The following is a 13,838-nucleotide window of genomic DNA, read 5'->3' as shown; positions in this document are numbered from 1 at the left end:
TTTCCTGAGGGATAAAAAGCAGAACACTCAGGGCTGTGGTTAATAGAAGGTGAGCAAAAGGCTTCCCAAGTCAGCTTGAAATCAAATGTATTGAGGAATATTTTCTTTGAATGTGTTCTCACAAGATATTCAGAATGTTTTCAGTGCTTCCTTATATAATGATGACAGCATGCAAGGAGCTTCCTTGGCAATCACAGAATGGAAATCTTTGCTTTGGGAAGCTGACAGATCTTACACCGTGGAGATGACTATCATTTTACCCTGGCAGCTTCTAGTCCTAGGCTGCCACATTTGGCATGGCTTCTCATCACCAGTATGCGCTGGTAGACACAATACATAACCTTTTTTAGTCAGGCTGCTATGATGAAAAGCCTATTCTACACTGTGATTCTGGCTGATCTCCTCTTGCCTGGGGTAATCCTAACAAATGAAGTGCTGCAGTCAGGAGTGAATGTCAGTATAGACATGTTCAGAAAGGGTAAGTTTATTGCTAAAGATAACATGGGAATAATACAGGGAAGTCAGTATCTCAGTGTGGCGATGCCCCCACTATGGACTTCTGTAACTTCAGACTCAAGTACACAAAGCCTACTATAGCCTTCTGTTAATTTGTTTTCATCTGGTTTTGTAACCACTTGGCCCATGAGAACACGTGAATAGCCACAGATAGGTTTAAGATCTGTTTTTCATATGATTCTCATGACATGGAGGGTTGTGGAGCTCAGGAGATCCCAGAAGAATCATCAGAAAGGGATGAAGGTTGTTCGACCTGAGCATCTTTGATCTTCTGTACACGGGGCTAATTTGAACTGGAAACTGAGGTATAGGTGACTATAAAAGGCAATAGTAGAGAGGGAGAAAAATCTGCTGCTTGGGATCCGTGTACCTGGATTGGCCATGGTGCTGTGTAAACAACTGGAGAAATCCAGACTTCAACTGTATAAATGAAGACAGCTTTTCCTGGGGAAATCTGGCCTGGCCTTCCATAGGCACAGAATGCCTTGAAGCAGCAATAGGAAGATGATAGAAAATTCCAGTGAATAAAAAATTTAGATAGCTACCTAGCACCCCAAGAATTTCTGGGATTGCACACGGAACATCAGAGGATTTGCGCAAGCTTCCAAACTGGGAAAGCTTGGGACAACTTGTAAATTGCTCTTCTGTCCTTACAAGTAGCACTGCATCCTCTGTCCCTACTCTGCTGTTGAGTGATGGCACTTCCACACAGTTTCCACACAAATTGGTTGCCTGAGGAAGACTCCCACAGAAGTGAGTCCTCAGGGTCATACTGAGATAAACTGAATGCTTACCCCTTCACTATGATTCTGTCAAATTTTCCAGCAGGTACTCGGAAAAATATTTCACTGCCCTAAAGGCAGGTTCTTAATTTACTTCCTGCCCTGCACGGTGTCTCACTCTTACTTGTGTTTTTCTCTTTATTTTGAGGGTAGGGGACTGGGTTTTTATGGTGGCCATGTTAATCGTATCCCTGGTGGTCACAAAGGAGTTTAATAAAAGGGGTGGGTGGCTGGGTTAATTATTTTTTCCATCTGTCTTAGGAGAAGAGTGTTTTAAATAAATACAGCTCTGTTGGAACAGAGGGGTTGCAAGGGTAACATTTTTTGTTTCCCTTCTTTTGTCACCCACCACCCTCCTTCCCACCCCCCAGTTTATTTCCTGCTGTGGAGACAAGTGACTTAATAAACTATTATTTATTTGTTAAAGATGTCTCTTTCCAGCACGAGCTTTCCTGCTGGGGAGATGAGTGTCTAAAATATTTCCAAAGGTACCTCCTTTAAAGATTTAGTGGGTTTCCCAGTAGCACACGCCAAGTCTTGCTGCTGTAAATGTTGCTGGCTGTTTATTTTTCAATATGTCTAAGAGCCAGAGTGATGGAACAAGAGGAAAGTTTTGTTCTTCCACAATTTTTTTAATCAGCTTCTACTTTGAATCTCAGTTCTGTACAGCAGGAACAAACTGCCAAGCCAGCACTGAGCCCTATTTTGTTTAACAAGGCTCTGGTTTAGCTCAACTTTATACCATGCAGATTTGCTAAGCAGGACTGAGACCTTCATTTTAAACAACTTTGTGAACAGTTGCTGAGCAGGGAGGCTCGAAGTTAAATTCTGGGCTTGAAGGCAAAGGACCACAGATCTCAGTATCAAAATGGCCAACTCTGTTTTTTTAATGTTTCAAGACAAGTTATTTTTTTACCATACCAGCATCTATGGAGGAGACTGTAAATACAATAGGTTCCTGCTGCTCAGCATGGACTTTTTTTCACTACTGACACATCGATTCATTTTTTTAAGAGCAGGCTTTCACTTCTTTTTTTTTTTGCTCAAAATTCAGTCTGCCATGCTAAGTGCTGTGTCCAACACCTTTCTGCTTTTCTCGTAGAAGTCAGTAGAATATACTACATAAATACTGCATACTAAGTGTATGTATCCTCACAAATGGTGTACAGTTTCTTCTTCAATACTACAGAATTCAGAATTATTACTGTAGTAATTATAGTGTGTGTAACAACCTTCATACACTTACAGCATTACAGCCTGGTGGCCCAGACAAGCTTAACCTGCCAACTTCAGGAGCAATGATGCTGTACAATATCACGTCATTTGCTTTTTGTAACCTCCCTGTGTTGCTTCAGTCCCAAAGCTACAGGTGAAACCCCACCTTTGGGTCCAGTTCTTCCTTGGGAGAAACCCTCAAAATTGATAGATTGGAGTTATGAGGGCACCAGCCAACCCAGTACCTCTTTTGTGTGAAAGGGTTTTGGTCCAAGTTCTGGTTGCTCGGTACTGGTGTTGGACCTGGCACAACTTTTAAGCCTGGAGTTTCGCATATTAAGGAGCTACCTGTAGCAGGAGAGTACTCGGGAACCTTCCAAAAGCAAGGAGCTCCGTGTGGTTCTCTGCTTCCCCCAGGTGGAGGCATCTGTGTTGGCATGGCTCCGAGATGGGCACAGCCTCTGCTGAGAGCTTTCCTCAGCAGAGGGGAGAATAAGTCACTAGGGAGTCCCTGAGACAAACTGGCTGGGAGGAGGAGGCTGCTGAACAGAAGTCTACTGGAGACACAAGGAAGGAGAATTCCCAGCTTGGGAAGTAGGTAGAATAAGACTGAGATGACCAAGATATGTGACTGGTCACTCGCTGTCCACTGTTCTGGGTGAGTTGTATGTGAGATTCTGCCTGAAATCTTCATTGAACAAAAATGCCATCTTGCCATCATAGGATGGGCTCAGGATTCTCTCAGTGTTTGTGCATTACTGCTGAAAGTGTTCCAGGAATATTTGTGTTCACCACCTAGCTGAACTAAGAGGGGGGGAGCACTATGCAGGGAGGAGATAGGGGGAGGACTAAGAAGATTTGAGAGAAGAGTTGAAACATCACTAGAAAGAGGCAGACACTGACTTTAGGTTCTTTTAAGCCTGGCCTTACAGTGTTTGAGCCAACAGGTAGGACTCCTGCATCATCTCACATTGTAAGACAAGCCAACTGGATTGCCTTGAGCCACAGGTCCACACCAGGCAGGTCACTCTGAATGTAGCTGCTTGGGACATTAATTCTTTCCAATGTGTGAAAAGTTGCAGAGAGGTTGCTTCTCCACTAGGTACAAGGGGAAGGAAAGAGCCTGGAGAGGGAGCAGAAAATACTTCTGAAGTGTAACTACTGAAAAGATGCAGTAGAATCTGCTGGGAAGTGCAGGGCTCAGTCCCCTGTGACAATGACCTTGTGTTGAACAGAAAGAATGCAGAAAAAGTAGAGAAGGCTTGGAAAACGGTTCTTTTTTGACAACTCGATTGTCTAACCTCAGGAGGACCCTGAAGAGAGATGAACCAGTGCACAATAAGAAACCAAGAGACTGGATGTTGGAAGCAGACTGTTAGCCAGCAACGACTGACAGCTGTATAAAATTCTGGAGACAGATAATTGTAATCAGGATTCAGTCCCACAGAGACAATTAGTTATGTGAATACAAACCAGAGCACAACCAGCTGAATGGAAAAGAAATATTTCATTCCTGTATGAGACTGAAAAAAGCTAGGAAACACACCTGAAGAGGCGTCCTATGTACCATGAATGAAATTATTGTATTATTTGAAACTTTTAAATTACAGGCATTATTCAACATCCTAACTATGTATACGTCTACTCAGAGTGGCCTTATCTGCAAGGGCCACTTGGAGTTTGTGGTTTTACCCCTGTTCCAGATTTCAGGTGGTTTTGCTTACACAAAACACTGGTGTGAAATTGGAGCATTCTGAAACATCCCTGGATTTAAAGCAGTGGAATCTGAAATCAGGACCCTTCTCTTAGCTTTGGCATCACCTTTCTCATTTTGTCTTCACCGATTTCAAATCTTGCATGTGTAATAAAGTAAGCACTTCAAGATTTGGCCCATAGCAGGAGTCATAAATTCTTTGGTTTTGAAGACCTGATCCTTCATCCACTGATGTTAATAGAGGAATTCTTATTTGACGTCATTTGGGAGGAACAGATCCCAAGGCGTTTGTTCTCAGGCATATCAAAGCAACTATTTTGTATTGAAAGTAAATTAAAACGCAGTATTCCTACATTTGCTAGGAGTGTAAATCTCAGCACCACAAATCAAATTAATTGTATATCTATGTCCAGTATTTCAAATGAAACCTGTGACAGACAAGTTGTTCGATAACTGATCTTTTAAAAACATCAGAGCAACATTATTCAAAGGATTACTTCAAACTGCTTTTTAGTGGCTGAAGCACAAAATGGTCTAGATTTAAAGCTTAAGTATAGCAATTTAATTTGAAGTTTCTCTGTATTTTCTCAAGGATGCTTGAGGACAGAATGTCACCTGAATGAGCTACTCCCTACACTAACCAGAAGGTGACTGGACAATTTACATCTGTATACTTACTGAAAGGAAGGCTGAAGAATCATTTTTATTGGTGAGTCTTGCACCAATGTTATGTGGGAAAACAAGATCTAAGAGAGAAAGAGGAAAAAAATAATTCTAAATTGTCTCTGCTCATATCCAGCTTCACAATAATGTGATGATATTGAGGATAATTCTTACTGCATCATTTTGGGATCACTCCCCGTTTAGTTCAGCAACACACCCCCCACCTCACTTTTCTTCAGTTTTGTGCAGAACATTTCTGACACTATAAATTCACTATGTAGGGCTACATCCTTATTTTAGGAAGGAATACTTCCTCTGCTTGTCATGCCAATACTTGGCTGTTTTAAATGATTTATGTATTTTACTTGCTGTGGAAGTCTTAGTGCATTTACTTGTATACACATACTATATATATATATATAAGTAAATGAGTTTCTATTCTGTTTTTCTGTAAAGTTTCTTTCTAGGGAAGGTAGCTATTTCTAGGTTTTTATAAGCTGATGGAGCAGGCTTGTCAAATATTCTTTATGAGAGAAGAAACAGGAAGATGGTTTGGTTTGCAGACAGAGGGTTATTGGGCAATTATGTTTTTTATAGAGCTGTTGTAGGACAAATCACGGGCCTGCTTTTGCCTTTGATGCTACGAGGCAGACGGCCCAATAAAGATCAGAACAAGGGAGGGCAAAGGGGGTCAGGGACAGAGCCTTCCCTTGGGGTCCCGCTTCTGCCCCTCGCCTCAGAAACCAGACACCCCTTCCAGATGCACCATAGCTCCACTGTGACCCTCCTGATGGGCTGTGCTGGGAAACTGGGAGTGCTCCAGGAAGCGTTCACCCTGCACAGCAGCTCCAGGGTTACATGGATGCTGGGAGAAAGCTACCCTCTGTGGTGTCCTGGCACGACCAAGGAGATTGTTTCCTCCCATGTCTATAAAAAGCCAATGTACATGAAAGTTTGTGTGGAGATAAACCAGCTTAGCTTATGCAAGGTTGTATAACTGGCAAAACTCTCCCTGAATGAATGTATATGTCCTTTTTTGATATCTCTTTCCTTTTGTACTGTCTGAACTCATCTTTCAGCCACTCTCTAACTTTTCACAATTAGGAAGAATTCTCCTTGGGGCAAGTTGTCCTATCAATTTTTATTTTGTTTCACCTTCATCTATAGCAGTTGGTACTGGGCCTGTAAGAGAATCTTGGCTTACATAAACTACAAGTTATTTGTCTATGCCAATTCTTTTATATATAAAACAGTGTTTAGTAGAAAAGTGTGTTTATTTTGATGATGGGGATTCATCATAGGCCCATGTGGGGGACACCGGGGAAATCTCATCTCTGGAGTGCTCCTAATCTTCAAACAGTTCTGCTGCCATTTAGAGAGATTTCAGTTGGGCAGTTCATTCCAAATACAGAATAGATAAATACATTTGGAAAAAAAATAGTGGTTGCACATTTTACATCATCTTTTCCTCATTATTCAGAGCAGCACACGATACGAACCTGAGCTACTTCTGTTCTGCTTTATTTTCCTTTGAAGACACTTTGACTAGGTAGAGATCATTTCCATATAAATGCTGTGAATGGTGTACTGGAGTTATCTTTGGGAATATCCTGCTCTGCTCTCAGGGAGTTGGTGACTGGGGTAAGTGTCAGAGCCCAGAACTGCATGGAAAGAAGCCCTGTACCTTCCATACTTGACTGGCCAAAGCTATAAAATGCATACATACACAGCAACACAGGTCCACCTAGGAAAGCTTGGGGCAGTAGATCTGTTAGAACTAAATTGTTTCATAGAGTTAAAATTGTGGCTCAGTTACTTGAGGCAGTTCCTGCACTGACATTTGGCACAGGCTTCCAAATTACCTATTTTGATCACTTTCACCACTTTTTTCACCACAACTGTGTTGTATCATGGACGTTGGAGAGACCAGAAAGAGGGGACTAAGGCTGCTAGAATCATACAAGTAGATGCAGTGTACGTTATATCACAGAAGATGGAAGTACTCAGTGTGCAAGTAGCAGATTTTGACCCCTGATTCCCTGCAAAGAGTATTGACCTCCTTGCATCCTCAGGCCATCACAAAATTAGCTGTTCAGAATGAGCTGAACTTAGGAAAAGAAAGGATTTATTAAATACAAAGTTGACTGACAGGGAGAGTTTTCACCCTTCCAGCATGCCACTGATCTACTTGAAAACCAACGTGAAAGGGAAGAAAATGTATTGTGTAATGAAACTCACCAGTGTTTGCTGTTTATTTGCTAAATGTTGGACCAGTTACGGAGAAAGTAGAGCACTGTCAAATTCTTACTGGAATAGCAGTGAGATTAACTAGGGAATACCTAAGAGACAAAGATGGATCAGTTCTGCCTACTACACTTCCTTTTACTGCAGCTAGTTTTCCTGCTTGGTAAACCTGTAAGCTTTCCCTTTCCTTCACTCCCAGTCACAGTTAGGCTTTTCTGAAGATGTCTGCTGCTTGTTTTTTGAGAAGTTCTTCAAATGATTGTTGGTCTGTGGCTGTTTCCAAGTGTCTGCTATAAACCAGAACATGACTAGCTACTCTTCATTGTTACTGACAACTCAGCTTCAAAAACTAAGTCTCATTCTGCACTCCGGCAGAAAGAGAGCTTTGAAACACAGCATTGGAATTGCCAGCAGATTCAGAGCCCTGTATCAGGACTCTCTGCAGGATATACAGGATTCTAATTTCCACGCCTGTAAGATTCCTCACTGCTCAAAATGTAAGACTTTATGGACAGCTAATTAACATTGAGTGTATAAGAAAATAAAAGCTTAGGGCTCAGAAGGGCCTCCTTAACATGAACATTAGAAGTCTGAAAGTGTAGAAGATGGCTCAATACGGGGCTTAAATCTTTCCCTCCTAGAGCTGAGGAATCTGTATGTAGCCCATTGGCTGAGCAGTAGGTCCCTGACAATCTGGAGGATTCCAGGAACAGTCCCTTAGGCCTCTTCCAGTAGTCACGGGCAAGAGCCAGACAGAAGCACCAAGCACCGTGCCCAAGACATCTTGAAGACTTCAATAACTGTACATTCCCTGCCCTCCTCTCTGCCTCTGCCCCCCAGTCATATTTGACTCTGTAATTCACCTACCTTGGGAAATCTGCAAAATTTCACCTGTGGCAGCTCTGCTGACAAACGGGGGAGATCAGAGCTTTCATCTGGGTGATGAACTGCCAGGCTGTCAGAACAGCAGAGTATCTGTGCCGTGGTGAGACAGGTCAGGGCTGCCGCGGGGGCTCTGCATCCTGACCTTGGGACGGCTCTGGGAGGACTGGGCTGTACCTGCTCCTGCCTCTCAGAGTCTGCAGGACAGTCAGGGCATGTTTTCCCTGACAAGGACACAGAGACAAACCAGAGACATCCCTGAGCACACACATGGCTTGGGGAATTGTCTAGGATCACACTCCATTTCTCAAATGAGGGTCTCCTACACTAGGGATTAATTGGCAGGTAGGTTCTAGAAACTGACAGTGAGGTAATTACATGTAAAATTAGGTCTTTTCATTTGAATACCTGACTCTGAAGCCATAGCATTATATTCTCCCAGCTGTTAACACAGTACAATTTGATCCACCTGAATTTTGGTATGTATTAAAAAGTGCCAAGAGTAGCAACTTGTTTTTCTGCGTGACACCATATACAGAAGAGCACTCTGTGAGTATTTAAGGAATTTCTCAACATGTCCTCTTCCAGCTTCCCTGGCTCTGGTCTTTGGAAAGAGAAGGATCTTGTCTGGACATTGTGCTATCTACTCCCAAACATGTGGTCTGAGTTGGGAAAACCCTGCATGCTTGTGACCTCCTGGATCAGCCCAGCAAACTGGAACAGAAAAAGAATTTAGAAGCCCCAGTTTCATTCCCCTTTTCTGTCTGAAGTAAGCTGAACCTACATCTGATTCTCTGAGTGGCCTGAGCAGTGTACTACTGTCTTTCTTGTGCCTAGGCTAAATACTTTATTTAAAAAAAACCAGAATAGAACTAAACCTGAGCATCAAGAATATCTCTCTGTCCTCAAATAGCCAACAGCCTTGTGTCAGTGCTTTAAGGAAGGTGCAAGATCCAGGGTTCAGTCAAGAAGCAAATGAGGGCTTTTAAGGCAGGTTATGAGTTCCAAGGATGAAGACTTCGTAAAGCCCTCAACTTTGTTTTAACCCCTCCCTACAGCTGAAGTCTTCTGTCATCTCAACATTAATTTCTGTCAACATGTGGGGAATTTGGCTGAGAAATTTTCCTATCTTAACCCGTTACAGATGCATTTTTCTGCAAACATCTTGACTGCAGGGTGACAGTTTCAAAGCAGAGACAGAGGTAGGAAAGGTGGGTCTCAGTGCAGTGAAAGCCTGTTATGAGAACATTAGTCATCTAATCCCTAATTCCTGGGGGGACTGGGTTGGTGCAAGATCACTTTAGACTTGCCTTGTTTCTCACAAGCTTTCCATTTGCATCCACTAACGACCATTGTAACAGACAGGATGCTGGGATAGATTTAGCTGTGATCTAATCTAATCTGACTCCTGTCATGTGATTTGATAGTGGCTCCAAGACACTGCCTCTCTAGTGAGACAATTTACAAGGTTTACCCAATTTGAGTAGTCCCCATCAGTGGAGTTAGGGAGCTGTGGTGCCTGTAAGTGCTTGACAGAAGGACAGTGACTTTGTTCATCTGAAGTGGGACTGAGAGGCCTCTCGAGGCAAGTGCCTCAGTGAAGAGCAAGTGCTATCATCGTTCCCTTCTTGCTCCCTGAATTTAAGACACTGAACTGTTAAGATCAGTTGCCTGAGGTCAGAATGTTTCTCGGTGCTATAACAGCATTCTCTTCTCCTGGGGAAAGTACCGTGTCAGACTAGTTAGTACCTCCTTGCTGCTGGCAATTTATTTCTAATGGCAGGAGCCGGAATTCCCCTTTTTCCATAGGAGACAAGAAAGACAGCAGGCTCTGGCTGTTTGTTGGGTTTTCTTGCCTTTTTAAAATACTGTTTAATACTTTCTAAATGTAGTTTTGCTCATTCAACAGCACAGCTTAGTGCTTCTACACACCTGTGTATGTTTTCTCCCTCCCCATTCCCTCAACTGTACCAAGAAAGTTTGCAAGTGAACTGTAGCTTAGAATGTGAATGCCAGGTTAGCTGGACCAGTAGTAAAATAAAAAAAAAACCAGGATGCAGCAAGGTGTTGATTGCAGAGAAAATTTATGACCAGTAGAAGGTAAATAGAGAGGGGAGAAAACTTCAGCATTGCTGGTTTGTGCCTTTAGATATCACCAAATAGCCTCAATGAACTCTTAACTGCTCAAAATTTTAGAAATAGACTCTTCAGTGAGTTTTGAGCCTCTCTACTGCTCTGGTGGCACAATAATACCCCTTGCAGGACTGCCAGTAAGGGCTCAGGGGCAGATTACTGCATGGGGAGCTCTCTCATCACCCAGTCTTGTGTGGAGCTCTCTGAAACTTAGGAGCAATGGGAGCACAAGAGGAGCACTGGAAAAGTAGGAGGAATATGAGTGTTTGGATGGTTCTACACTAATGCTGTGGAGCAGTCCCTGGAAAGATGGTATAGTTAAAATGCAATAATGTGAAGGTCAGTATCAAGGGCAAAGTGTAGTCTTCCATACTTCTCCTTGCATTGGCAAAGGAACAATAAAATCTGCCTGAACATTTATTAAACCTTTTTTTGTTATTTTCTTTTCCAGTCACCTCTTGAATTTAGATATTTCAGATGTGTCCCAGAAATTCTGCAGAATATTGAAATATCATACCCACAGTGTTTGGGAACCAAGAGAAAAGTGCTTAAACTCTTCAATTATCTGCTTTTCCTCCAATCTCCCTCCTCCTTGCCAATGTAAATCACACCATATTAAACTCCCTTTTGCTGTGGGGACAAAACTAAGTGCACAAGGGGAAGAGTGGGAAGAGAAAAAGAGGGGAAAGAACATGATATTCGTTCACTACAAAGTAAGCAAGTCCAAAAAAGTCTTAAGTTTTACAGAAAATGCACAACATGCCAAGCCACTTGTCCCTGCCACCTGCCTGCCCAGAGCACGAAGGGGAATCTGTGGACACACTCAATGTCATTTTGGGTTGTATCACTAGACCCAGGAAATGATGGGAAGAAGACATAGATAGAAGAATCTTAAGGCAGCCCTCTTTATTCCCAACTAAAAGCATCAGAGAGGGGCTTTTCTCTCCTCGTTGTAGAGAGAGCAGAAATCCCGTTTCACCCTCCTGTTCAGAACTGCCTGCCTGTACCTGCTCCTCCTGCCTCTGCTGGTCTGCTGTGTGTGTTTGGAATGAAAGATTTTCCCTGCAAGCCCTGAACCTCTTCCCTGACCTGTCAGGCTCTTATCAGCACAGGTTCCTCAGTGGGCCACAGTGATTTACTGTCCAAGTAGTGCTGTTCTTTGTCAGAGATTGTGATCGAAAAGCCTTACTCTGCAGCTAATAAGAAACTCTTCCCTTTCCCTCATGTTTTTTTACCTGTCTTCAAATATTGTTTTACGAGCCCATTGCTTGCTATCTGCCTGACACAGAAGCTGTGCCTCAGGGCATCATTTTCTCACCTCTAAGCCAGAGGGTTGTTGCTTTGATGCTGGGTTTGAAGAACTTGGAACAACTCCAGGTAGGGTATCTACCCTGTCTCCCCAGGGCAATCTGCTCAGGTGAGGATAGTTGCCTTCATGGTTCACACTGGCATTCTGGGCTTTGCTGTTTTGTTTTGGTTTTCCCTGATACAAAAGGAAAAACGTTTTTTAAAGGGAGAGGGCTTGACATTTATCAGATGTTTGAAAATGGCAACATGAACAGGAATGGGAAAATGCCTGTTATTCACTGTATGTTTCTAAGGTTAAACTTCAAATGCTTGGGCACTTTGTTCTTAAGAGGTCAAAGTAGCAGTCAGAGAAGGGGATTCTGGGCTGCAGTATACTTCCAAAAAATAGGAAAAGACAACTGTCCTTTCACTACTACACAAATTCAATTGCTGCTTGTCGACTTTTTTTGCAAATGAGAAAAGTGATGTTTTCTTGGTGATCTCAAGCAAACCAGACATTCTACCGCCTCATTTTCATTAGAAGCTTCCCATTAATTGTGTTATTTTGTAGAAAGATCCCATTTCTATTTCTGCCCAGAAATTCACATACTGAAAGTACAGACATAACCTTTAAAGAAAGTCCTGTCCTGAGATGCCTTGAACCTTGTGGGAAGATTTGATAGGATGGACACTGCAAATGCTTTTTATCTTTAATTCAAGCACAAATACAAGAAGACACACTCAGTTGAGATGATATTTCAAGCACAAGGCAATGGAGATGTCCAGACTCCTCACAATTCCATTCTAAATGGATTTTTAATTTTTTTCTCCTTACTTTACATAGAGGCACACAAGTGTGTATTTCACTATTTATCTTCATGCTGTAGAAATGTGTATTTTAGCTTATCATTTTTCTCAAATGCATGTTATTATCTCGGTGTACACCTGAATGGTGACTTGACAGCCTATCATTTTCACATGTTAGAACACATTTTAAAGTGTCTATCAAAGCAGCCTGTTCTTAGCATCAGCTCTGTCACCCTTCAGCAGGGCTGCTTATTAATCATCATTCACATAAAAAGCTGTTTCCTTTGACTTTGCAACAAACATGAGAAAAAGAAAAGGGCAAAAAGGTAAAGATGCATAGATTCTTTGAGATTTAGTGAAGTGCAGTTGAAGCTTGCATGCCACCTCAAGATATTATCTTGTCAGATTCCATACATTTTAAAAAGAATTCCAGAGCAATAAACAGTAAGAGCTCCCAAGTCAATGCAGAACTGCAGGTAGTGACGTAGATCAGCAGGGTTTCTAAACATCCTGCAGCACTCTTTGCAAGTACAGAGGTGCTAAACCTGACATCCCCTCCAAATCCCAGCTGTAATTATTTTCTCTCCATTAATGTCTCATTGAATTTTCAATGGAGACATCATTCCTTGCTTTGTCCTGAGCTCATGTGTAACATTCCTCCATCACATTAAACGACTGCCAATTTCTACCCTGAAGGGGGCTGCAATTAAGGGGGGGGATTAATGCTACTCCTTGTTTGACCCAAAACAAGCTTGGGTCCTTGCTGAAGCAGAAACCTGCTCCAGCTATTCTATTGGGTTTCTTGGTTCTTGAAAGAAAGCAAGTGTGAACTTCACACCTGGCTTGCAATGTGCTGGCGCAAGAAAGTCAAGGGTATCTGTGTATCCTGTTTGCTGTTTAACCCGAGGCCCAGATGTGGAGGGCTGGGAGCCCTTGGCACAAGAGACTTTCCATGATCCAAAAGGGGCAAATTACTGATGCAGTGTCAAACTTAACAAAACAGATCAGCTTAATACCTCACCATCGATTTTCTTCTTCAAAAGGGTACTAAGACAGTATCTAGTGCAAAAAGAGCTCCTTCTTATACTCTCCATGTAGCTTCTAAATTGAATTTAGAGCTTTTGGTGGTGGTGGAGTTTTGTTCCTTCAAGTCAGTTTTGAATTTGTTCTGTGTATGCCAGGCATCTGTGTGATCTGCCTGGAAGTGCTCAGCCTCAGTGATTTTGGTTGAGAGATAGTTCTGTTTTCGTGGCTCTCAGACATGGCATTTCTCACCCTTTCCTGAATCTGAGCAGCACTTGAGAACCAAGACTTTAATTAATGATGGCATCTCAGGCAGCTGCTGGTGGCTGCCCTCTTAGAGCAGAGTACATCTCTGGTCGCACTGACAGCAGAGGGGGCAGGGGAAGAGAAAAAGAGGAGACCCGTGTGTACGGAATTGGAAACCTATCTTCTGCTTGATTGTGTTTTAGCAGGTAGAACTGAACTGTTTAGGACTGCGTAATTTTTTTTTGGTTCTTAATTGGTGAACCAGCAGTTCAGCACTTCAGTCTCCTCTGCAGTTTTCACGTTGCTCGTGTCAGAAGGGATGTCTC

The 13,838-nt window shown here is 42.5% G+C and overlaps 1 long non-coding RNA gene across 4 annotated transcripts in view; it reads left to right on the top strand.

Annotated features, from left to right (window-relative positions):
• The window catches only part of LOC116453244, a 52,850-nt gene that overhangs the window by 16,381 nt on the left and 22,631 nt on the right, over nucleotides 1-13,838 (top strand). For 3 of the 4 annotated variants that reach the window (XR_004243721.1, XR_004243720.1, XR_004243719.1), the window contains exon 3: nucleotides 4,820-4,936. The exons of the other annotated variant lie outside the window; for it this stretch is intronic. This is a non-coding gene — a long non-coding RNA (uncharacterized LOC116453244). The remainder of the gene's footprint in view (nucleotides 1-4,819; nucleotides 4,937-13,838) is intronic. 4 annotated transcript variants of the gene reach the window in all.

The sequence above is a fragment of the Corvus moneduloides genome, chromosome 18, assembly GCF_009650955.1.
Source record: "Corvus moneduloides isolate bCorMon1 chromosome 18, bCorMon1.pri, whole genome shotgun sequence".
In the NCBI taxonomy this organism is placed as follows: domain Eukaryota; kingdom Metazoa; phylum Chordata; class Aves; order Passeriformes; family Corvidae; genus Corvus; species Corvus moneduloides.
This window is presented reverse-complemented; position numbering and strand designations above follow the sequence as displayed.